The sequence below is a fragment of the Mesoplodon mirus genome (assembly GCF_964341445.2).
Source record: "Mesoplodon mirus genome assembly, chromosome: 7".
Classification (NCBI taxonomy): Eukaryota; Metazoa; Chordata; class Mammalia; order Artiodactyla; family Ziphiidae; genus Mesoplodon; species Mesoplodon mirus.
Genome location: NC_138983.1, coordinates 89408273 through 89435281, shown reverse-complemented (window position 1 = coordinate 89435281; position 27009 = coordinate 89408273). Strand labels below are relative to the sequence as shown.

Genomic DNA, 27009 nt, shown 5'->3' with positions numbered 1-27009 from the left:
GAATTAAAAATGGACAGAGTATATACATACACAATCAGCTAAGATGCATGTTTCCACTAGTGTCTGCTTTACCTAACTAACGTCCAATATTGGAAGGGTAGGCAAAAATATTCAATATTATTATTATTTTTAAATTATACCACTCTAACCCTAATTATAAAATACAGAATACTATTTTATATTAATAATCATATCTCTTTATAATAATTTACTACATATATATTCATACTACAATCCACATTAAGGTACAAATTTTAGCGAACATTAACATTCGTGATCAAAGCCCAATATGTACGTACGAATCTGTGCACTCCATACATACATACACACAGAATGGTTTTCTAAGATGTCACTGAACGTAGCGCAAAATGTGAATTGAGATGTTATTTTGTAGAGAGTTCTAATATTATATTATTACCTGTTTTCTCTTGTTCATTTGACCCAACAGCATTCTTTTGCAACAAGATAGTCTGAGGGATGCTCTACATCATCCAGCTATGAAACAGAGTTTTATAAACCCAAGTGTCCCATAGAGACATTTACTCCAAGGAACTGGTATAATTCAAAATGTAATCTAACCAAACATGCTTCATAGTCTGGCTAGGAGAAGCAATACCATGGTTTATAGAATAGTGTCTCTGGAAAGAAAAGGAAGTGGACTCTTGGTTCTGCATAAAATCTTGTTAATCCTATTTCCATTTCCCCCTCCTACATTTGTAACAACTGAATAAACTGATTATGTTTTTTTATCTTGTAGCTGCAATCTCTGTAGACAGACTGATTAAAATACTTACATTGATGTGATCAATATAGTTACCAATCAATAACGCTCCAGGAATTGATTTTTATAATCTGAGGAATTCTGCACCTTGATTCATTTATATACTATTGTCTTTCTTCTAAAAATTAGGGATTGTTAATGTGGAAAATAAAAAAAAGGATTAAGGGGGAAGGGCCACGAAGGGAAAATTGCAGTTCTCTACAGCATAACTGAGGAACACATGTGATTAAGGAAAAAGTGATGATTTGGGGGGGGGGATAAAAGCGTGGATAATTGATAGAGAACTCGTGAAAGAGGGAAGCAATTGTAAATAGATTATTGTGGATGTGGAACTGACATTTCCAGTTATCATTACTGTTTTTTGTCCTTGACAGTTAAGACCTGAGGAATGTTAAGCAATGTTTCAATAGCTGCATGTATAAGAAAATAATATTCCCGCCACCAGAAGCTGCTCTAGTACAGCTTCCCCCTTCTACTCTAGGCCATGGACTCTACCACACAGACACTCAAAGGCAAGAAGAGTGTTATCCCTTAAAATTGTCAGTAGTTCTCTTCCCCTCAACTCCCAGTTCCAACAGCCTCTTCCCTTTCTAATGGGCTGCCTTTAGCCTCACCTTCCTTCCCAGATCCAGCAGTTACTCCACAATAGATCTGCATTGCACGTCCTGTAAAGGAATGCAAGGTTTTGTCTTGGCGTTCAGTCTCTCTTCCAAGAGATACACACACACACACACACACACACACACACACACACACACATATAATGTAAAATTCATATTACTGCCAATGGTTTCAAAGAATCACTTTTCTGGCAGAAGAAAATCAAGGGATTACATTACTAATGGAGCATTGAGTCATACAGCTGACAGTATTTGGCAGATTATTAATGAGCCTTTAATCCTGGGTTGTTTGTCATGTATGAAATCAGAACTGAAGAGCACCATCTACATTAGCAAAAGCAGGTTGATAATCTTTCTATTTAAAGAACGTATGCCAATCTTTTAATTCACTTTATAATAAATGAGATTTAAAATCATTTGGGCAGAAAGTTACTAAATATCAGATATTTCCTAGAAATTTGAAACTTTAAATAGGTTTAACTGACCTTAACTACTCAGATATATTTGGAAAATGGCAAAAGACTTCAAGAAAATAAGTCAAAAGGACATTGTTTATTTTTCATGTATGAACTGAAATATAAAAAGGTCAGAGGAAAAGTAATAAATGTGAGTAATACACAGGAAACACTTTACAAAACATTTACTTTGGAAACTGCTTTTTGCTGAGTTTAACAGTGGTTGGTTGAGGTATCATATTTTTATAAAAAAGGAAATCAGCAAATAAGTCATTGAGAATATGGTTTAAAAGTTTAGAAAATTAGGGCTTCCCTTGTGGCGCAGTGGTTGAGAGTCCGCCTGCCGTTGCGGGGGACACGGGTTCGTGCCCCAGTCCGGGAGGATCCCGCATGCCGCAGAGCGGTTGGGCCCGTGAGCCATGGCTGCTGGGCCTGTGCATCCGGAGCCTCTGCTCCGCAGCGGGAGAGGCCACAACAGTGAGAGGCCCGCGTCCTGCAAAAAAAAAAAAAAAATTTAGAAAATTAAAATGTGAGAGCACATTACTTATGTCAAATTATGAAGAATAATGATTACATTAAATACAAGCTTATTAACACATTGGGTTAATAGTATAGTAAGGTATGGAATCATAAGGAACATTTTATAAGGATTTTGCATTTTTTTCCTAACTTGTTTGGAAAAACTTACACTTGATTTTAGTGAAACAAAGTATCTACACTTTCAACCAAGACATTCTGGATTTGTAGGTTGACTAACACCATTCCACCAAAATTATTTTCCCTAAACCTAATTGCTATGTAGGAAAAGGTATGAGAACGTCTATAGCAATTTCTGTATCTGTGACAATAGTAGTAAAGATTTCAAACAAAATATTATTGAATATATATGAATATTTCAATATATATATACATATTCTATTATCAACTCATTAGCATCTAATTTTACATTCATCACATATACATTCTGTCAGTGAACATAGTGAACTGAAACCGACTCTAGGGCCCATGAGATTAAAGTCAACGCCTGTTGCAATCATTCAGCATTTAGCACAAAGCTGGAATATATTAGGTCCTAGATAGTTATTGACTAGATATATGGTGTGTCCATGCCATTCTAACTCAGTGTTCTCTACCTGTATTGGTGAATTCCATGGATCTGTTCTTGTGTTTACATCCAAATGAAAAATGACTGGAAGCATTTTCAGAATTATCTGGATCTGTCTATAGCTCAATGCAGCAGCACAAACTCACTGTCCATGCCTGCGTGTGTGTTTTGAATCACACTGAGTGTGACTGCTGCTAGGCTGGCATGTTCTAGTGTAAAAAGGACAACTGTCGCATGTCCACCCTTATAGTCACATTTTACCAGCTGCAAACACTAAAATTTCCTTTTAAAGTGATGACTGGGAGGTGAAAAATAGTTTAATAGAATGAAACTCAAAGGGAAGAGTGTTATCCCTTAAAATTCTGTCAGTAGTTCTCTTCCCCCTCAATTCCCAGTTTGAACAGCCTCTTCAGTTATTGAAGTTACTGAGGCTTTTAATGGTATTTCATGAAATCAACAAACTGCATCAGAATTACTTTTCACAAACTAATAAAAAAGAACATGGACAGACACTATTTGAATGATGACTTCCACTACCTGAAAGCAAAAGTACATTATGAATCATCATATGAGCTAAAGTACATCATGTCTTCAGTACAGAAGGGCGGTAGAGCACTGAGATCTTTCACGGATGTCGGGACACAGACACGGCGCACTCGAAAGGGAACCTGCATCTCGTCAACTAGTGTGTTCTCAGTGACAAGGGACTGTGTTTAAGACAAAAAGCATAATCGGGTGCATAATTGGAACTTCTTAATTTTAATAGTTTTATAGTTGTATTTGCATATATTTACAAATTGTCTGGTTTACAGTTATAAAAGCATACCAATTTCTATGCCTGGTTTTATGTTTATGCATATTAAACTAAAATTATAATAGTAATTTATCACCATTGGGTGTCTTTGATTTTTTTTCCTTCTAAAGGAAATAGAGTTTAAATATATATTCAACATCTACTCCCACTCATTTTTTTAATTTGGAGAAATAATGAGACTAAAGCTTTTCATAGGCCACTCAATATTTTAATTTATATTTTTGAGCCCCTACTATGTGAAATTTAGCATCACAAGTTGAACAGTCTTTGTTCTAATGGAGCTCATGGTCCAGCCAAACTTCCCAAACTACCTAGAGAGGAATCCAATTCAGAGTGTCACTCTCTGCTATTTATAAGCTCTGTGTTTGATCATGTTACTTTAATTCACATACTTTAATTCACAATTTCTTTATCTGTGAAATATGGGTAATAATAATCAAATCTAATCCAGTATCTGTAATAATGAGGTAATGCAGAGTGAACAGCCCAGAGATATAGAATATCGATGTATCACTTTTCACTACCTCTCATTAAATGATTGATTTATACATATGTATACACACACACACACACACACACACAAAACACAGAGAGTGAGATAAGCCACCGACTGCTGCTACTTATGGTCTACTTCCTTAAGATTATACCATTGATCCTACTTCATCTATTAATTTTCAAAGAAGGAATTATATGTAACATTTACTAGCACTTAGCTACAAAAGAAATACAAATATGAGGAGCTTATAGAACAAGTTTTTATGTTAGTACCTATAAAATACCTGTCATATAATAGGTGCTCAATAGAAATATGCTGAATGAATGAATGAGAGCTAATCATTGACACGGAGTCAGAACTTATTGTCTAATATCAGTTGTGTAACTATTAGTTCTGTAACATTTGTAAATTAATGAAGGGAACTGAAAGTCAAAACAGTTTTTGCAGATTATAGCATGAGAATTTTTATTTGTTGACTCTGCATTTATCATGAGTAATACTGTGATAGCTAATTTTTATATGTCAACTTCAAAGGGGGTACCCAGATATTTAGTCAAATGTTATCGTTTGTGCCTGAAAGGGTGTTTTTCCATGAGGTTAACATTTGAAATAGTAGACTAAGTAAAGCAGATTGCTTTCCTTAAAGTCGATGAGCCTCATACAATCATTTGAAGGCCTGAATAAAATAAAAATGCTGACCTTCCTCTGAGTAAGCAGGAACTCCTCTTGCCTGACTGCCTTGGAGCAGGGACATTGTTTTTTCCTGCCTTCAACTTGAATTTCCTGGGTCTTGAGCCTCCTGGCCTTTGGACTGGACCTACACCATGGACTCTCCTGGTCTCAAGTACGGCAACTGCAGATTTTGAGACTTGTCAGCCTCCATAATCACGTGAGCTAATTCCTTATTTTATATAATATACAAATATATCTTCTATTGGTTCTGTTTTTCTGGAGAATCCTAACATAATACCAACACTGACCACAAACATTTCAAAGAAACCTTCATCTTATAGTCCTATATTGATATTTTAAAAGACATTATCTTAGCACAGACCAAGTTATAAACTATAAAATTTGATTATCAAATTTTTTTAATTTCGGGGGCTTCCCTGGTGGCACAGTGCTTAAGAAACCACCTGCCAATGCAGGGAACATCCGTTTGAGCCCTGGTCCGGGAAGATCCCACATGACACGGAGCAACTAAGCCCATGTGCCACAACTACTGAGCCGGCATGCCACAACTACTGAAGCCCAAGCACCTAGAGCCCGTGCTCCGTAACAAGAGAGGCCATCGCAATGAGACGCCCATGCACTGCAACAAAGAGGAGCCCCCACTCGTTGCAACTAGAGAAAGCCCACATCCAACAAAGACCCAATGCAGCCAAAAATTTAAAAATAAAATAAATACATTTAAAAAATAAAATTTAAAATTTTTCTAAAAACATCATCTGCTCTGAAGTTTTTTCATTCTGTGTTTGTATTTAGCTTTACATTCCTCATTAAAGAAAAACTGGATGCAATGTTTTTGTTTAGATATATGTATATTTCCTTCATGGAAATTTGAGGTTCCAGTTCATGCTACTTTATTGATTTCCCTTTAAAAAGTTAGATTTTAAACCTTAGGTTTCTCTTAGTTATAACATGTATTTTAACATTATCTTCTAACCTAGGGAGTAATGATGAGGGATAAAAAATCTGAGAAACACCATTATCACCCCTTAGTAGACACAGAACCATTCAATAGTATTATTTTAATATTTGAAGAGTAAAGTTGTCCAGATAAATTAATTATTAAATGATCTTGGGACATAAGGAGAAAATGTTCTACAAAATCAAGATTTCTTCTATTTAAATAGATTCTTCCAGTGAAGTCTACAATGGACTATTCCAAGGAAATTTTTGAAAGATTGCAATTATATTAAGACTAAACACTGGTGTTAAGCAAACATAGAATACAATTTTATCTCACTGAGAAACTGATCATGTAGTTCTTTTCCATCTCTAATGTATGATCCTATCATTAACATCAACTTATCAAATAGACATTGTTATTATTCTATTTCTTTACAGACTCAACAATTAAATGCCTCTAAAATTGCTCAGATAAGTGTACAAAGTGACAGTTGATATTTGATCCTTTGCTTCCTTCATAAACAATGATTATAGCACAGCATGAGCTTTCAAAGAGAAATAAAGGGACCCCCCAAAAAAGTACATTAGTCAAAGTCATGGTAATAAAACTGTAAGTGAAAACAGCTATTTTATCCAAAAACTTTAAAACCATTGAGAGCACTTAAAACAGTCCATCACTCTTTCTTGTACCTTGAGAACAGAGACCATGTCTGATTCTTCTGTGTATCTCCAGAGTCAAACACTGACACATATTTGGAATACTGTCTAGAAATGGCTGTTGAATTAATTAATTATAAATACCTAGATTGGTCTTATGTCTTCCACTATAACATCCTTAACTTCTAAGAAAATATTGACTTATACATGTGTAATATCTTATACGTATTTACTGGAGACAAGAAAGGGAGAAAAACAGTAGTTTTTTGTTTTGTTTTGTTTTGGTCTGCTTCTCCACTAGAATACAAACCTCATGGGAACAGACTTTGTCTTTCTTTGTTACTAATATATGCCCAAATCCCATACCAGTGCCTGGGCCATACTAAGTAATCAATAAATATTTACTGAATGAATGAATGAAAGATAATTTGAGATCAATGGTATTTCCTACCACTGTGGCTCATTCCATACAACATCATTGAGGGGTTAAAAAAAATGCTTGCTGAGTGGCAGTGAAAGGACAAATGAGGCTGGAGGGGATAAATACATCCACACAGTTAAGCTCTTTCTCTAAGAATACACCTAAGCCTTTTGTTTTCTGACAAACAAAAGAGAAGTCTGCACTTACCCAAGACGAAGGAAAGTGCTAAATCACGTGAAAGGGACTCCGAGACAGGTACCGCAGGCCCCGCGGCTTCGCCTTCACCTTGGCCTTCACACCCACCACGCTGCCCGCGCCGCCCTCGCAGGTGCGCCAGAGCTACCACGCCGACTGCGAGGCCGCCGTCAACAGCCATTTCACCCTGCAGCTCCACGCCTCTTTCGTGTGCCTGGCCGTGGCCTTTTACCTCCACCGCGACGACGTGGCCTTGAAGCACTTCAGCCGGTTCTTCCTGCGCCACTGTGGGCCCGGGGCCTGAAGCGCCTGCAGAACCAGCGCGGGGGGCCGCCTCAACTTCCAAGACATCAGGAAGCCAGTCAGTGACGAGTGCAAGAGCGGCCTCAAGGCCATGAAGTGCGCCTTGTTCCTGGAGAAGCTAGCGACCCGGAGCCTGCTCCACTGCACCAGCTGGCCACCGACAAGTGCGACCCCCACCTGCTCCACTTCCTGGCAACTCACTACCTCAGCCAGTAGGTGGCGCTCATCAGACAGCTGGAGGGTCATGTCACCACCCTGAGCATGATGGGGGCCCCAGACATCGAGCTGGCAGGGTAACTCTTTGACAAGCTCACCCTGGGCGACAGCGACAAGAAGAACTGAGCCTGGACTGGACTTCCCCAGAGCCACGGGGTGACCAGAGCCCTGGTCACCATGCCTGCCATGCAGACGGCAAGAGTGCCCTTGCAGAAGAAGTTCACTTAAGTTTTGGTTTTGGTTTTTTTTTTTGGCAACAAGGGCAGGACTCTCTTTTCCTGGACTTTATTTTATCACTTAAGTTTTTTTCTTCCAGTTTTTCCGTTTCTTCCAATAAAGTTATTGGTTCATAAATAAATAAAGGTCTCTGGTTGATTCATGTGGGCAAATCTCTCATTTTTTAAGTTTTAAAACAGGTATCCAGGAGTTTCTGAACACAGCCATACCCCAACCAGATGCAGCTCAGGATCTCCACAGTGGGAGGGAGAAGGTGTTCCATGGGGCCCTGGAAAACACAAAATCAGTCTTCCCCTTATAAATAATGTAGGTATATGGGGGTAGACTGGGGTGGGGTGGGGTGAGGTAGGGGTACCTGGTGAACGTGGGTGCATGTGCATAGTGAAAGTATAGAACCATAGCCTGAAAATCATGATTGCAGTTGCCTCTGGGGAACAAGTGAAGGGAATGGGATTGGGCAGGGATTAAAATAAAGGGTGTCTGCAGTTTCACCTGAAATGTTTATGTGCATTAATTATGCAAATACAATGGTTAAGTATGAGTAGCAAGATGGGGGGTGGAGGGGTTTGGAAGTCTGAATGGTGGAGTATCTCTTTGACAAGTTCACTCTGGGCAACAGTGATAATGGAAAAATGAGTGTTAAGCTGTCTTGCTCAGAAACACGGAGGTGACCTCCCATGGTCACCAATGCCTGGCATGCATGTTGTAATAACAAAACATCCACTTATATATGTTTTCTTTCTTTGTATCATATGTATATATGCATGCTTGTGTGTGTATACATATATATATGTATAAACATATATATATATATATATATATATATATATATATATATATATATATATTTAACTTCAACAAGCAGCAGAGCTCATTTTGAAGTTCATTAGGAAGACGCCCTTTGTTGAAAAGCAGTTCGGCGATCACATTACTGGAAATGATATAGCTGCTTCCTAGACCTTTCCTGAGCCTGGCTGTATTTCTGCCCTTGGGTTTCACATATCCAACTTTGATTTAGTTTTTGTTATTTGCTACCAAGAGAACCTAAGCTAATATGTCTTATTATCAACACACTTTTACCAGCCTCCACTGTATTTACACTAGAGTAAATAGCTCTTCTAGGGTAGTAAATGACATTCTCCCCTTTATCCCTACTACAGAGTCCACTGAAAGGAAAAAGGATCAAGGGTGGAAGGGATCAAATAAGAACAATTTCCCGAATGGAAATACAGAATACTGAAGCCTGCTACCATATGCATCTCTTCTCACCTAAAAGTGTTTTCCTCATAATTTACAGAATTTTAATTCCTTAGATCAACCTTCCCAAGACTGTGTTCAGTATCAGCCAGTGCCTCAAAAACATTCACAAGTGTTCAGTGGAAAACTTGTATTAATCGAATTAGCAGGATTTTTTGGTTTGTTTTTTCAGTTTTTGTTTATTCTAGGAATTTTAGGTCTGATGTAAAAAATATACATTTTGAATGTATAACGTGGGGATAAAATATTCAGTGTTTCCCAAACATTCTGATCATGGGATTCTTTTTCTACCAAATCTCACAGAACAGTATTCCAAAGAAAATAGCTTTGGAAACAACATTAAAAGGTCCCACTGTGGGCTGCTCTGGTGGCGCAGCGGTTAAGAATCCATCTGCCAATGCAGGGGACATGGGTTTGATCCTTGATCTGGGAAGATCCCACATGCCGCGGAGCAACTAAGCCCATGTGCCACACTACTGAGCCTGTGCTCTAGAGCCCGCAAGCCACAACTACTGAAGCCTGTGCACCTAGAGCCCATGCTCCGCAACAAGAGAAGCCAGCGAAATGAAAAGCCCATGCACCACAATGAAGAATAGCCCCCACTTGCCGCAACTGGAGAAAGCCCGCATGCAGCAACAAAGTCCCAACGCAGCCAAAAAATAAAATAATATAAAAATAAAATAAAATAAAAAAATAGGGCCCTTCGTGTGTTGTTCCAGAAGCACACACCTGGTAGCTAAACCTCATTCACTTTCACTTAGAGGTCATTATGAGGAACGGGAACCTTTGCTGTGAAGGTTTCAGCACAGTAAGCTTTAGACAGTAAGTGTAATGCAGGGCCCTCACCATGACAGCGGGTAGATATCACACACATCCATTTTGTTTCCTGATAGGTAACTCCCAACACTGTATTTTTCCATCTGTTCTAATTTCCATTTCTAAATGAATGGTCTCTGGGAATGATAACATTGATGTTTCTCCAGCACTTATATCAAAGTCAAGAGAAACTTTAAGGCTGCTAAGTAGTTTATATTCTTCACCTCCCTCTACCTATGTATTCATCTCACCAGCAGCAGAATTCTTCATTTATTTTCCAGACTAGATGGCTGAATTTTGGTCAGTAATACACCTTTGGGTCAAAAACAGTCTGTGCCTGCATCTTTTTGAAAATAAGATGACTGTTCCTCTCACCAAAGCATGCTGAAATTTCTCAGAATTCAGACATTTAACTATAAGAAAAGAAATAAGGCATACATACTACAAAACACTGTAGTAATAAAGTCCAAGATTGTTAAATAAATATATAACAAGTAATGTCTTTAATGTGTAGCATGTTTTTCCTCCAGCAGAGATGATCAACATTATTCACATCATTATTTGATTTTTGAATGAGCACCTTATGGCAATGCATTCCTCTTTAGGTTCAATGCAGGACTTATCAAGTTTCTCTCCAGCCCTAAAATACATGATGCAAGTCTATAAATTGAAACTGCATGATTCCCAAACAATATAGTGGGCATGAGACAATATCAAAAATCTTGTATATTTTTAAAATTTAAATGTGTTCCCACAACAACCCTTAGGTATCAATTCTCATGACACCTCCACTGAATTTGATAAGGTGTCTATTTTATTCCCAGGCAGATTCAGCGTAATACAAAACTATTATTTTCTCAATATGAGAAATATTCTATCACATTAATACATGATTATATAAAGCTGGAAAATAAGAAGGTGATTAAAGCAAGCTTCTCAACAAGAATACTATTTCAGTCTGGCCCATCTTATTAACCACAACTTTCATTTGTCTACTGTTTGGCTGATTAATTCGATTCAACAGGCATTCACTCTTTTTTTTAAAATAAAGTCCAATATTCTCGACTGTTTATTCTATTTTATTTTATTTTATTTATTTATTGGCTGCGTTGGGTCTTCATTGTTGCGCATGGGCTTTCTCTAGTGGTGGCGAGCGGGGGCTACTCTTCGTTGCACTGTGCAGGCTTCTCATTGTGGTGGCTTCTCGTTGCAGAGCAGGGGCTCTATGCATGTGGGCTTCAGTAGTTGCAGCACATGGGCCCTAGAGGGAACGGGCTTCATTAGTTGCAGCATGTGGGCTCAGTAGTTGCGGTGCACGGGCTCTAAGGTGTGTGAGCTTCAGCAATTGTGACTCACGGGCTCTAGAGCACAGGCTCAGTAGTGTGGCGCCCAGGCTTAGCAGCTTCGCGGCATGTGGGATCTTTCCAGACCAGGGCTCAAACCCGTGTCCCTGCACTGGCAGGTGGATTCTTAACCACAGCACCACCAGGGAAGTCCCAAGCATTTATTCTTAATAAATGAGTTTGTGCTGGGGAATCAAAGTTAAATAAGACATGTACTTGGTCCAGTTAAACTAAATAGATTAGCACTTTGCCAATTTTCTAAGAGGAAAATACAAGTCCAATATGAGGTTATTTTAATAAACAATTAAATCAATAGTATAGCTAGGGAGTGTTTTCATTTATTACTCTCCATTTTAGCTTTATAAAGAGGTATGCTACCCAGTCGTTCAACAAACTCACAAATGGGAATGCAGCAATTTTTAATAAGTATGATAAATAATGTAGGCCAGCTATTCTTCCTCTCTGAATGGTGGACTCTAAATGAATCTAAAGCATCATCAAAAAAAGTAAAATAAATCAAAAACAAATGAAGCATCATCATAATGACCATCATCTGGGTAAATTATGCTGTCGAAATAACATGTTAAGGAACTTCCTCTTCCTAATAATAAGGAATGTTACCTGATGGAGAGAGAGAATTTGGGGAAGAGCAATAATACAACATGATCAACAGACTAAATTTTAGCAAACAAGGACACTCATTTGTTTACATATTTTACACTGCTGTTCCCTACAGACAGAGGAGGCACCTGAAGGTATATTTTACTAGTGTGGGTCACATAGGAGTCTTCTAAGGAACTGGTTTAAAAACATCATTCCAAAACTAGTAAAAAAAAAAAAAAAAGTTATTTCCACTGTAGATTTGAACCTGTAAGTAATCTATAGGTAAATGTAATCTAAAAAATATTAGGGCAGCCTTAATGGCAGTTCTTTATATAAGAAAGAAACACATACTTGCTGAAAGCTTTTACAGCATCACTAGCTTGCATCCAATAATAAAAACAGCTTACACTTTTTATTTTTACATCTTTATTGGAGTATAATTGCTTTACAATTTGGTGTTAGTTTCTGCTTTATAACAAAGTGAATCAGTTATACATATACATATGTTCCAATATCTCTTCCCTCTTGTGTCTCCCTCCCTCCCACCCTCCCTATCCCACCCCTCTAGGTGGTCCCAAAGCACCGAGCTGATCTCCCTGTGCTATGCGGCTGCTTCCCACTAGCTTCTATTTTACGTTTGGTAATGTATATATGTCCATGCCACTCTCTCACCTTGTCACAGCTTACCCTTCCCCCTCCCCATATCCTCAAGTCCATTCTCTAGTAGGTCTGTGTCTTTATTCCTGTCTTACCCCTAGGTTCTTCATGACATTTTTTTTCTTAGATTCCATATATATCTGTTAGCATACGGTATTTGTCTTTCTGACTTACTTCACTCTGCATGACAGACTCTAGGTCCATCCGCCTCACTACAAACAATTCAATTTCGTTTCTCTTTATGGCTGAGTAATATTCCATTGTATATATGTGTCACATCTTCTTTATCCATTCATCCGATGATGGAAACTTAGGTTGTTTCCATCTCCTGGCTATTGTAAATAGAGCTGCAATGAACATTTAGGTACATGACTCTTTTTGAATTTATGGTTTTTGAATTATGGTTTATGGTATATGCCCAATAGTGGGGTTGCTGGGTCATATGGTAGTTCTATTTGTAGTTTTTTAAGGAACCTCCATACTGCTCTCCATAGTGGCTCTACCAATTCACATTCCCACCAGCAGTGCAAGAGTGTTCCCTTTTCTCCACACCCTCTCCAGCATTTATTGTTTCTAGATTTTTTGATGATGGCCATTCTGACTGGTGTCAGATGATATCTCATTGTAGTTTTGATTTGCATTTCTCTAATGATTAAAGATGTGGAGCATTCTTTCATGTGTTTGTTGGAAGTCTGTATATCTTCTGTGGAGAAATGTCTATTTAGGTCTTCTGCCCATTTTTGGATTGGGTTGTTTGTTTTTTTGGTATTGAGCTCCATGAGCTGCTTGTAAATTTTGTAGATTAATCCTCTGTCAGTTGCTTCATTTGCAAATATTTTCTCCCATTCTGAGGGTTGTCTTTTGGTCTTATTTATGGTTTCCTTTGCTGTGCAAAAGCTTTGAAGTTTCATTAGGTCCCATGTGTTCATTTTTGTTTTGATTTCCGTTTCTGTAGGAGGTGGGTCCAAAAGGATCTTGCTGAGATTTATGTCATAGAGTGTTCTGCCTATGTTTTCCTCTAAGAGTTTGATAGTTCCTGGCCTTACATTTAGGTCTTTAATCCATTTTGAGCTTATTTTTGTGTATGGTGTTAGGGAGTGATCTAATCTCATACTTTTACATGCATGTACCTGTCCAGTTTTCCCAGCACCACTTATTGAAGAGACTGTCCTTTCTCCACTGTACATTCCTGCCCCCTTTATCAAAGAAAAGGTGACCATATGTGTGTTGGTTTATCTCTGGGCTTTCTATTCTGTTCCATTGACCTATCTTTCTGTTTTTGTGCCAGTACAATACTGTCTTGATTACTGTAGCTTTGTAGTATAGTCTAAAGTCAGGGAGCCTGATTCCTCCAGCTCCATTTTTCGTTCTCAAGATTGATTCGGCTATTCGGGGTCTTTTGTGTTTCCATACAAATTGTGAAATTTTTTGTTCTAGTTCTGTGAAAAATGCCAGTGGTAGTTTGATAGGGATTGCACTGAATCTGTAGATAGCTTTGGGTAGTACAGTCATTTCCACAGTGTTGATTCTTCCAATCCAAGAACATGGTATATCTCTCCATCTATTTGTATCATCTTTAATTTTTGACTCTTAATGGTCATTTCGTTTGTTTTCAGTTTGTGCTAATGCAAATCATGGACAGGAATCCTGCTGTACCGGTTATTCTGGTGCATTTACACAGGGCAGGGGTGAGGGCTGCTGGCTCACAGGCTATTTATATACCTTCAGTTGACGGAGAGGGCTAAATGCTTTCCAAAGTAGTTGTGTCGATTTATACTCCAGTATAAGTAGGGTAGAAGATTCCCATAGTACTCGAGGTCTACAATACCTGATACTACCAGATTGTATGTATTTGTCCATCTCATTGGCATGTAGTTTCCTTGGTTTTGACTCACTTGTCTCTTATTACTTAACGAAGTCGTACGCTTTTCTCTGTTTACTGGCTGTTTGGACTTCCTTTTTTATGAGGTTTACATCAACTATTGTTATTTTTTATTATTATTTTTATTATTTTTATTATTTTATTATTTATTTATTTGTGGCTGTGTTGAGTCTTCGTTGTTGCATGCAGGCTTTCTCTAGTTGCGGCGAGCGAGGGCTACTCTTCATTGAGGTTGCTTCTCTTGTTAGGGAGCACAGGATCTAGGCGCACGGGCTTCAGTACTTGTGGCACGTGCGCTCAGTAGTTGTGGTTCGCAGGCTCTAGAGCGCCGGGTCCGTAGTTGTGGAGCATGGGCTTCGCTGCTCCGCGGCATGAGGGATCTTTCCGGACCAGGACTCGAACCCATGTCCCCTGCCTTGGCAGGCAGTTTCTTAACCACTGGGTCACCAGGGAAGTCCAACTATTGTTATTTTGAATTCTTCTCCATTTCCAAGTAATACTCTTACATGACTATTTTCTCACTAAATTGGAGGCATTATCTCTTCATTTTCTAACTTACTAATAAGTAAGGGTTTAGTTCCTTTACACTCTTTCCTATGTCCACACTGCTCAGTAAAGTTATGTCATCGTGAGTTATTCCACTGCTCATGATCTCTTTGACTTGTAGTCATATACTTAAAAACCTACATTGTTGATCAACTAGAAACTCTCTCAACGTCACACTTTGTAAAATGAGGACATTCATACCATCTTCCCTTTTTTCTACCTCCTGTCTACCTTCCAAACCTAGTTGTCAAAGTTGAAATTTATATTCTGTTCTATGTGCAATTAAGTCTTCTGTTATTTGAGAGTCAGTACGGAGTAAGGTTTAAGAGAACAGGCGGAGAGCCTGAACTCAAAGGCTCGATCCAACCTTAAATTAGGTACAGCCTGGGCAAGTTCCTTCCCTGACTTAGCTTCCTGTTCTCAAAAGTGGGAATGATATTAGCACCAACCTCATAAGGCAATTCAGAGAATTAAATGAGTTAATATATGCAAAAACACTTAGAGCCTAATATATACTAAGTACATACCAGTATACAATACATTTCAGTACATACCAAGTTAATACTCATACATACTAAGTACAGTTTACTTTAGTTATTTGTGTTTACATGCAAATTGACAATAAAAGCTGCAAACCAAGACAGTATTGCCATTATTACAATGAAATTAATATTGCCCACTGCAGATGTACTGTGTCTCTGTGTATAGACTACACCTCGTTCCATACTGTGCCAGTGTCACTGCCCTTGTGCAGGGTGACCACATACCCCAAGCCGCCTTGGGCTGTTCCAGTTTATACCTGTTGTCCTGATGTTACAGCATTCGAGTGCCTCCTTACACTATTGAAGTGTAAGGAGTTTGGACAAGTTCTGGTTTGGACAACAAATTAGATACGTGGTCATTACCCCTGTGTGTCACTGAAAAGGGGGACATCTATAGTGTCACGTTGAAGTGGATTCTTCCTTTCCTCACCAATACTAGGTTAAAAATCAACCATAGTTTAGTTGGCTTTATGTTTATGTCCGTATAGCCTTTTCTCCTCTGGAGTTCAAGTTCCTTCTCCTCTTCCTCTCCCTCCTCCCTTCCAACAGTGCCTAATACCTAGTAAGTACAATATGCCTCAAGGTGTTTCTATGCTCTCAATCACACAATCAATAGAAGCCTCTCCACTCTAGACTAGCTGCAATCTGCACTGAATCCCCTATTACCTTCCTTCTTGGTTTATTGCCTCATTTTGCTGGATTATTTCTATTAATAGCTTAAGGTGTAGCACAGGAGGTCAATTTTTCAAATTTCTTTCTGTACAAAATATCTTCTTCAGCCTCCACTTATGACTCATAGTGTGGCTGGATACAAACCCCTAGGGTGAAAAGTATGTGCCTGAAAAACTTTGGAGGTATCTTTCTAATGCCTTCCAGGATCCATGGTGCTCATGACAAGTATGATAAAGTCAGATTTTAAATTTTCTTTTTAGGTGGCCAGTATTTTTCTCTCTGGAATGGATGTATCCTCTCAGTATTTTATTCTATTTTAATTTATTTTTTCAGTATTTTAAAGTTTCACAAGGAAGGGTGCCTAGGTATGAGGCTATTCTTGCTCGTCTTGTATAACTATTTTCAGTCTGAGGCCTGATGTCTACTTTCAGCTGTGGGGAATTTTGTTGCCCTTTGATAGCTTCCCTCCAGTTTTTTTCTGGGTCTGGAGTTTCTAATAGTAACATGTGGGATCTCCCAGATGCAGCCTCTCTAACATATTTCTATCACATTTTCCATTGTGTCTTTCTTTTTTATACACTGAGAAATTTTTTAAATTCCTACTGAATTTATTTCAGCAACCATATTTTCATTTCCAGGAGACCTCTCTTGATTTCTGACCATTCTCTTTTTAATTAACTCCCTAGTCTTATTTTATAGTTTCTAGCTGTTTTTAAACCTCTCTCAGGATATTAATTAAGGTTTTTCCTTAAATTATTTTGTTCCCTAAATTGTCCCTGGTCCTACTAGGATATGTTTTCACTCTTTTTCCCCCTCTCTGATGTTGTAAGCTTTACTCAGCTATCAGGCAAATGACAGTTATTTTCTATTTAAGAATGAGTGCAGAGAGCTTCCCTGGTGGCGCAGTGGTTGAGAGTCCGCCTGCCGATGCAGGGGACACGGGTTCGTTCCCCGGTCTGGGAGGATCCCACATGCCGCGGAGCGGCTGGGTCCGTGCGCCATGGCCGCTGAGCCTGCGCATCCGGAGCCTGTGCTCCGCGAAGGGAGAGGCCACAGCAGTGAGAAGCCCCCGTACAGCAAAAAAAAAAAAAAAAAGAATGAGTGCAGAAAGCTCCCTGAAGTCAACGATTGATTGGCTTCTTATGCAGGAAGAAGCGGGGAGTAACTGTAACAGGATCCCCCCCAAACACAATTTTCTCGGCTGTAAAAACTCACACTAGCTGCCCTAGATCTCGCCAGTTTCACTGTTTTCAAAATGAAATCATCTCATTTCAGGAGGGTGAGGGCGGGGCTGGGTGTCCACTCCTCCAAACACAACCCTTCAATGAGCTCCCCTATTTCAGTCACACTTTTAACTAACTCCACCCTCTCTCATACATGCGCATCAAAGCACGGAGCTACTTCTGCAGGTGGGGTCAGAATCCTCCTCAGTTGCACGTGGTCCCTGTGCATATTCTAGGTGATGCTTTTCCTCTGTTCTACTGCTTCAGTTTCACCCTCTTCCACCTGTCTTCCGTCTTTCCAAACTATGTTGAAATCTCTTGATTGTTGTGGGCTTATATACTTAAACACTTTGATACCATCATTTTTGTGTCTTGTCAAAATGGAGAAGAGCTAAAAGGGTTCTCAGTGCATTCTGAATCTGCTATTCTGTGGTCCCAGTGTTTAAACTTCTTGGTCTTCCCCAGTGTCTATCATTGCTTTTAGAAATACAATCTCCTGGTCTACTCGTGAAGGAAATGAATACACCACATCTAAAATGACAAGGAATGCGGGTTACATGCTCTAGGGTCTTGTCGTACTCTGCCATTTACTAATAAACCACTTACGTGCTACAAATTGTAGGTGCTCATTTATAAAACGAAAGGGGGTAACTCTACATGAACTAAAGATTTCTCCTGCTCTAAATCATAATTTTCTAAGTTCTTTTCTTAAAATTTCTCTATATTATCATTAATTTTCATTAAAAAAATAAAAATCGGGCTTCCCTGGTGGCACAGTGGTTGAGAGTCTGCCTGCCGATGCACGGGACACGGGTTCGTGCCCTGGTCCAGGAGGATCCCACATGCGGTTGAGCGGCTGGGCCCATGAGCCATGGCTGCTGAGCCTGTGTGTCCGGAGCCTGTGCTCCGCAACGGGAGAGGCCACAACAATGAGAGGCCCGTGTACTGCAAAAAAAAATTAAATAAAATAAAAAAATAAAAATCTAACTTTCTCTTTTGAAAATCAAAGAGTAATTCCCATAGTCCTACAATAATGGGATAATTAGTTCTGAAACCTGTCAAGTTTCATGTTTCATATGAAAAGAAAATCACATTAAATAATTTTTAAATTTAAATAATTAAATTTAAATAATTTTTAAAAATTACACATGGACTTTGTAGCACAAAGACAAGGTCCCCCCAAATGGTATTGCTTTATTTACTAGAAGTGTTCAGCTCTGCATTGAAGTTGAAATAAAATAAATATATTAATTTTGAGGTGCAAAAATTTCTTATGAAAATCCATTTTTCTTTTCTGTCTATACAAACAAAAGTATGGAATGACATTAGAGGTCAGGTTTATTTGGTAATAGAATGTAGCTTCTTGGGGCTTCCCTGGTGGTGCAGCGGTTGAGAGTCTGCCTGCTAATGCAGGGGACGCAGGTTCGAGCCCTGGTCTGGGAAGATCCCACATGCCACGGAGCGACTGGACCCGTGAGCCACAACTGCTGAGCCTGTGCATCTGGAGCCTGTGCTCCGCAACAGGAGAGGCCACAACACTGAGAGGCCTGCACACTGCGATGAAGAGTGGACCCCACTCGCCACAACTAGAGAAAGCCCTCACACAGAAACAAAGACCCAACACAGCCGAAGATAATAAATAAAATGTGACACCTTTATAAAAAAAAAAAAAAAAAGAATGTAGCTTCTTGATATTTTTGATTTTAGGAAAGGAGAATATCAACATCAAAACGTTTTTCAACTTTACTTTTATTTAAAATGAGGCCATATTTTCCTCTTACAAAAAGAGAGTTCAGGGCCTCCCTGGTGGCGCAGTGGTTGAGAGTCCGCCTGCCGATGCAGGGGATACGGGTTCGTGCCCCGGTCTGAGAGGATCCCATATGCCGCGGAGCGGCTGGGCCCATGAGCCATGGCCGCTGGGCCTGCGCATCCGGAGCCTGTGCTCCGCAACGGGAGAGGCCACAACAGTGAGAGGCCCGCATACCGCAAAAAGAAAAAAAAAAAAAAAAAAAAAAAAAAGAGAGTTCAACTAGAACTGTCAATTTTCTCATCTGTAAAACAAGAGCACTGAATCAGCTGACTGTATTCATTCAGAACTCAATTTCCTTATCTTATGATCACTAAGCTTCTCCCTAAATCTAATATACTAAGGTTCTAAGGAAAGGAAAACATATTACTAACGACATGTTTTGATTTTAGTTTCTTAGAGTTCAAATGTCCACCATTCACCTTGGTCTAAGCTTAAGGAACCATTCAAGGGGATACAATGCAGGTGGGAGGAGAAAACAGAACCCTCACACAAGCTGTGCTGTGTTGCAATCAGCCTTCCGTTTGAAAAATAATCTTCTCTATAGCTTTAAAGTGATAACTTTGTACCTGCAATGCTTCTTGTTTCAAACGGATTTTCTCTGGCTCCTCCTGAACACGTTCTGAGGAATCATCGACCTCTTCGATTTCTGAGGAGGAAGGACTCTCTACTGCCACAGTCACAGGAAATTCTGATGGACCTGAGTGTCTGAGGAAGAAGATACGAAATCACAGAGTTGTTACACTAAAGTGCAAAGAAAGAAGACAAGATTGTAAAATAGATAACACAAGCCAGATCCAAATATGCAAATATGAAAGGGCATTTAACAAAAGTGATCTGCGGTATCATTATTTATAAATGTCTCTCACTGCTCCTTAGTCTAAAACAGGCAATGACTAAGTAAAAGTACAGGAACTTATTTTTGCTATGTTACTGTACAGACCTCTGTTGTACGTGGTTAGGATTAGTAATGGGAATTGCCCATATTATTTTATTAAGTTTCTTTCACAGAAGCCAAGTGAAGATCCAAGGTAAACATTTTTTCTCAGATCAACTTTATACTGCAAATGAAAAATTTATTCTTCACCATCAGACAAAAACCGTCTGGAAGAAAATGTAGTTTTTCAGAGGAAAATACATCAGTAAAGGGACTGATGAATAATCAGGAAGTCAACATATCTAAGCTGTGAATAATAGACATTAGAATTTTAAAAAATAAATCACATACACACACACAACTAAAACTGACCCATCAAAAACTTCATCTTCTCACCACCCTTAAGCCAAAACCAGGGCAACGATTCTCCCAGCAAGCTTCACTGCCACTGCAGTGTTGTTCAACAGGACATTTCCAAACATTTAAAACTGACCTGGCCACAACCCCATAAAAGTCTACAGATCATAAAGAGCTGTGCTGGGATTATATAACCACGCAGAGGACAAGTCACTAGGACATCATGTTGACAACAAGCAGCAAACCCTGCAGCCTAGGAAAACCCTAACAGGAGAACGAGGTGCACACCCCTCTCTCCGGGAACGCAAGGCCAGGACTGACACCCAAGATGCTCTTCTCTCAACCTCAGCAGTGGTGCCTTTCACAGAGCAACTAGGCAGTCTCCCAAGACCACTGGGAAGGAGAATCTGATACTGACAGTATTCGCTTGCCACGAGGCCATAAGCGAGTGAATGTGTGTGGCCTTGGTGAGAGAGCAGAGGTTTGGGAGATGTTGCTTTATATTGGCTTTCAGATCAGGAATTTGTACATATAGCCCGCAAACAACGTTTCTTGAAAACATGTGAACATTCTTGAGTATGACAGCTCCATGTGAGGGATCAGTAATGGCAGTCAACTTCATCTCACTGGGTAACAGCTGACTTGCGGACTGGAAAACAGGCTTCCTTGTTTACAGACATCACCACAAGGCTGCCATTTATGCGCCAAATCCACACAACTACACAGTTGCCTTGGGAGAGCAACCAAACATGTTTTACATGGATTTATTTCAGAGAGGGAAATGCTTCATGTAAGGCTCTGTCAGTTTAAAAAGCAAGAAGAATGACCATCCACCTTTCCCAATTCAAGCCCTATATATCATAAATGTGATAGCTACACACCAGCAACTGATTACCTACATCACAAGCTTTGATGAATGGAAAGCCCCTAAAAAGATATCAACAAGACGAAGTTAGATCTTCATGTAAATACATCACCAGTTAAACCCAGTTAATACAACTATTTAGTATTATGTACAGTATCCATACAGAATTGTGTATAAAAATAAATAAGCTCAAAAGAAGGACCTGGAAGGCTCTGCTATGGAGAAAACTGAACAGCATTAAGCCGACTGGCTTGGTAATAACTCTCTGAACGGCTGAGAGCCCCCTTCAGTTCCTATGTTCAGGATGGTTGAGATTTCAGTCTCACTTCTTTAAATGGTGATATTAATTGTTCTCTAATTTACCACGCTGTGTAACGAGGATGGACCTGAGATTAAGTGTCTCAGGAAGAAGATAGGAAACCACAGAGTTGTTAAACTCAAGTGCAAACACTGGGGATTCAACACTATAGTTTAGGCAACAGCAATTCACATCACCATTTGGTCATATTCTTTCTACAAAACAAAAGCTGCACTCACATGTATGAAAAGACAAAAATTAACTGCCATCTGTATCAATATGTTAATGTGCTTCAATCACATATGTTTTCATGAAAGTTTAAACATCAAATCACCTTTAAGATCTTGACCATGTGATCTGTTCCCTGCCATGTCAGATTATACCCTGTGAAGTTTACTGTCTTAACAGTGATAGAGTTCTTTATACCTTGACAAGTAACTAAAAGGAAAACACACACACACACACACACACACGCACACAATAAGATGAAGAGCCTATACATTTGTCAATCTTGACTTATTTGCTTTTCTTGAGTCAGTTGGAGGTTTATAGCCACATTCCTAAAATCATTAACTACAATCTTCCCAAACAGGTAACTGATGAACTGATGCATCCTAAAACTCATCAGTAACAAAGTGTTATTCCAGTTTACAGCAACAGTTTAATTCTATTTAGGTACAAAAACTGAATACACTGAATACTGCAAACTTTATTCCCAACCACTCAGTAAAGTACTACATACTTTTGAGACAAAGGAAAAAAAAAGAAAAACCTAAAAAGCATAAGACTCCTCCGATTTTCATTTCCAATGATACATGCCAATCTTGATGATCAATCAGCGATTTAAATGTCAACTATAAACCCAGTATTTTATTAGCTGCTATGCAGTATACTAGAGCAATAGAAGAGAGAGGACCTCAAACTCTCTGTTCCCTCAGATTGAAAGGCAGGCTTCCTGACCCCTCCAGACCACTACTGGACACAGGGAAGGCACACTAATCTTTCAGGACCCTAATCAAGAGTCACCTGCTTTGTGATTACTTCCATGACACACCCTCACCAACACCACTGAGTTTGCTGCTCCTACGGGACGTTACATATATTTCTTATTTTAACACATACCACGGTGCATCATAATTATGATTGCAGATAGATGTTCTAACAATTGAAAGAGAATGATGACTTTTTTGCTCTTCATCTTGCTATTTCCCTTCCCATAATACTTCTTGAAGAGAAACCATAAAAATATAAACAAACAGAGAAAACAGAAAATATACAAAACATGTAGTTTGTGGCTTAACACAAACTTAAGTAAGATTAATTCTGACAGTATCCAGCATGACAAACTTCCATGGTACAAATGAGAATGGACCAAGGTTTGAGCAGGTACAGGAGACAATCCAGGCATGAACACTACCAACAAAAGGTAGACAGGAAAAGGTAGACAGACATGGTGTGTAGGAAATCACGAGACCAGTCTGATGGGAAGACACTTAAACAAGACTGAAACCCACTTTCTAAACCTCCATCCCCAACTGGACAATTCACAAGACACAGGTGCACCAAAGAAGCCAATTATTCAATCCCTTTAACGGGGAGGAACAGTTTAAACTTTTACTGGTTTAGTTAGCCCCAAAAGCAACTATCAAATGTTGGCAGGACACAATGAAGGCTCACGTTTGTTAACATAGTGAAGTCTCTCTCTCACACAACTAGCCCACTTAGCTCCATGTTCCTTAGCGCACCCGACGCACATACACAGCATTTATGAGCTTTACACAACTGAAAGGTCACATTTTTATTTCTTATCGCAGGAACACGACTTCTGTAAACTCTTTTTCTGTCACAACCTAAAGCAAAATTATTGTAAAATGAGTGATTTAAACCATACATTTTATCATCATTAAAAAGTATCTAAATAAAAACAAAAGCATCTGCTCTGGGCTAAGGATTAGAAACGACTCCTGCTCTTAAAGCCTTCATTAAGGAGGAAGATGTATAAACTCAAAATTTCAATCACATGAGATAAATAAATGTAACCTTTATGCACAGAGCTTCCTATGGAGGCAAAAAGTTATATCTAAGTGACGGCTTCATGATAACCCTGAAGTACAGTCTGGAAAGATGAGGCTATGCAGAGGTGGAGTAGGAGGTGCATTAGCTGCAGAGGGAACATGTGTGAAAAGACACTCAAGCCTGACTCCTGCTGGGCACTGTAAATGCTGCAGGTGGGGATGACTAAAGGCCAGGGGTCCAAGTGTGAGAAGAGACAGAAATGAAAATAGAGATGTTGGTCCAAGCAAGCCTGGGAGAGAGCATGGCTTGTATCCCACAGGTGGTGAGACCTGGGGCTACCACTAGCTGAGTAAGAAAAAGGCTCTCTGCTGATTAGAAAAAGGCTCCCCGCTGCTGAAGGACCGACTAGATAAAGGGAGTGATCACAAAAAGCTCCCCTTCCTCAGGGCAAAGAGCCCTATAAGGCTTGGCCGAGCACAGTTCATACTACACGCCTCCGTGCAGAGCACATGCTGGGTGGCTAGTATGCACTAACTCTGTGTGGGAAAGCCATTAGCAGCATTATTTTAAGCACATCTTTTTCTGTTAGAAGATCACTTAACCCGAGGAGGCAGATGAACTTAGAGGAACTGAACCCAGGGGCCGTGAAACCACCCAGGTGTTTCTGCCATAGCCTGGGCAAAATGTAATATGGATGAAGAAGCAAATTTAGGAGGAGGCCAAAATTTACAAGCTAGACCCACTGGATGCAAGACATAAAGAAAGTTCAGTGAAGGAACTCTGAAGAGAATGGGCTCTACAATAAATTTTTCTTACATTCAATGTCAAATATCAGGCAAAATTAAGTACAGTGGCCTTTAAGGTCCCTTCCAGCTCTAATTTCTTTTGATTTCTAACTTATTACTCTGGTTAAGTCAAGTCCCTTCAGAGGTACAGAACAGTTCTTATACCTGAATGGGACGCAAAGAATAATCTGACTTCTCTTCACCAGGGGAGGAGTTGAACTATCCTTGCAGAAGAGGTAACAGATGGTGTGAACCCCAGATCCTAGAAAAGGGCCAGGCACACGATAAGTATTCAGCTTTTCAAAATCAAATGAACAATCATTTCCTGTCCTAGATCTTTACACCCTTCCTCTGCTGGCTACTTTCTCACAGCTTATAAACATCCTCAAATACACCCACTTAAAAATCTCTCAGACCTATGATTCTTTGGATCTTCTTGTGGATAACCTAAGTCTCTACCATGCCTTCAAACACCTGTCCTCCCAAAAAGCCCAGATCTGTACCTTGGGTCCAGACCCGTCTACCAGGCCCCTCTAAAGCACTGAAGATGAAGTAAGATCCTCTCGCCACCCCCAATCCCTTCCTACTGGGCTCTGTATCTCTCAAAAAGATGCAGCTGTAAACTGTCACCCACGCTTGCTGCCCTCCCTTTTCTAACTGGTCACCAGGCCCTACCCATTCTCTCTCAGATCTGCAAAACCCAGTCCCACCTTTCATAACTTCAGTGGGACCCTCAGATTACAATTCACCCTGCACCAGATCAACTGCCTCCCACATGGAGGTCCGAGTGAGCCTCTAAACCACAAGTTCATCTCACTGTTCTTTGGTGTTTCCCACAGCCTTCAGGATAAACATCCAAACTTCTGACAGGACAAACAAGGCCCCCTTCTCTTGGGCCCCACTAAGTTTCCAGTATCAACTCTCATTTCTTTCCCAAACCCTGAGTTCCAGTCCTGTACAGTAGTTTTGCCATATTTTCTTATATTTCTCAAACTTCAACACACACTGCTCTCTCCTGCCACCCCAGGAGCTTCTACATATCCTTAGAAAGGATGGCACCTCCTCCAAAAATCCTACCCTGAACTTTCCCTTCCAAGATTCTGTGCTCTATAGCACCAGAACTCACTTCTTCCAGAGCACTGACTACTGTGCTTGTGTTTACTTGCTGCCCAGTAGAAGGGAAGATTACCTAGGGCAGAAGCATCGTCTCCAGCAGCCCTTGGTTCTGACAACTCATTCAAGTGCCAGGCTACTTTACACACATAACCTGCTTAATTAATTCTAAGAACCCACAGAAAGAGTGGTTATTAATGTCATTTTACAAGTGTGGGGATTGTAGTGCAAAAGAAACCTGCCCAGGCCACAGACAGCATAAGCCCTGGAATTCAAACCCTAGGCTGCCTTCACACCAGTGCTCTTTCCACTATATGATACGACTACTGAAAAACAGATTTTTTCTTTCCTGAGCCCTGTTTTAATGGAAAGGAAATGAAGCTGGGATATATCCATTTCCTAATCGCTTTGGTGTGTACCAGGCAAAGTCATTCAACAGACCAGGTAACATCTGTGCAACAATTAACGATGCTCCAAACTGTGCTAAGTGTTCTACTTTGTACAGTCTAGAAGCATTAACACAGTGCATCCTTGTAACCGCCACAGAGACTGGGTCCTGTTAAGCCCACGCTACGGATGACAACACTGAGACCTTGAAGCCTTAAGGCACTCGGCCGGGGTCACCGAGCTGGCAGGAGTCCTAGGCCGCACGCCCCGTCTAGTGCACGCACACCCGGTCACTGGGCGCTAGATCTAGTGCCCACCCTCCACCTTGCACCATTTAAAACCCCGCTTCTCAGCGCCCACACGAGGGGCCCTGGAAGCGGGAAGTACAAACCTGTCTCAACAAGCCGTGGCTGGAAGAAGCTCTGGATACAGATCAGGGGCAGCGGGTGCTCAGGAGCGGCGCCCAGTGCACCCCGCGGAGGCGGTCGGCCTTAAGTCCAGCAGGCCCTCCTGTAGGGAAGCGTGCACGGAGGGCAGAGGCACCGAGTCCTGCAGCGCGCACAGGTCCTCAGAGCGCGGAAAGATATCGGCCACGCTGTCCCGGCGCAGCTTCACCAAGGGATCATGGCCCGAGCGCGGCCTCGAGGACGCTGGCTGCGGACACGATGCCCACACCCGCCTGGGGGCCCCGGCTCGCCTCCTGGCCCCTCGGGCGCCCACCGCCCGGCGGCTGCGGCCCCGCAGCGTGCGCAGGACCGGCGTCGCAGCCAGAAGACATAGGGCCACGGGCCTCAGCTACGCCAACCCCCCCCCATGCCGCGCTCCGGACACCCCGCAGGGCCTGGTGCTGGCGCACGCATCTACGCCCTCCACGCCGCGGGGCTGCCGTTTAAGTCAGCGGGCGGGACCGTGGGGGCGGGGCTCGAGGACGTCAGCACGCTCGCCGTGCGTCGCGTCCGCATGCAGCCTGTCTCCCATGGTGACGCGGCCTGAAGAGCAGGGGCTTGAGCTCTGAGACTAAGGCAGCGCGA

At 40.6% G+C, this 27009-nt stretch overlaps 2 pseudogenes across 2 annotated transcripts in view; one reads left to right on the top strand and one right to left on the bottom strand.

Annotated features, from left to right (window-relative positions):
- The window catches only part of LOC309808042 (ferritin heavy chain-like), a 35502-nt pseudogene extending 27094 nt beyond the window's left edge, over positions 1-8408 (top strand). Inside the window, exon 2 of the transcript in view lies at positions 7223-8408. The product of the transcript in view is annotated as a ferritin heavy chain-like (transcript). The remainder of the gene's footprint in view (positions 1-7222) is intronic.
- The window catches only part of LOC309808866 (centrosomal protein of 78 kDa-like), a 1034926-nt pseudogene extending 1008170 nt beyond the window's left edge, over positions 1-26756 (bottom strand). The window contains exons 1-2 of the transcript in view: positions 26676-26756; positions 26370-26632 (exon numbers count right to left, since the gene is read on the bottom strand). The product of the transcript in view is annotated as a centrosomal protein of 78 kDa-like (transcript). The remainder of the gene's footprint in view (positions 1-26369; positions 26633-26675) is intronic.
- Between the last annotated feature and the right edge of the window lie 253 nt (positions 26757-27009).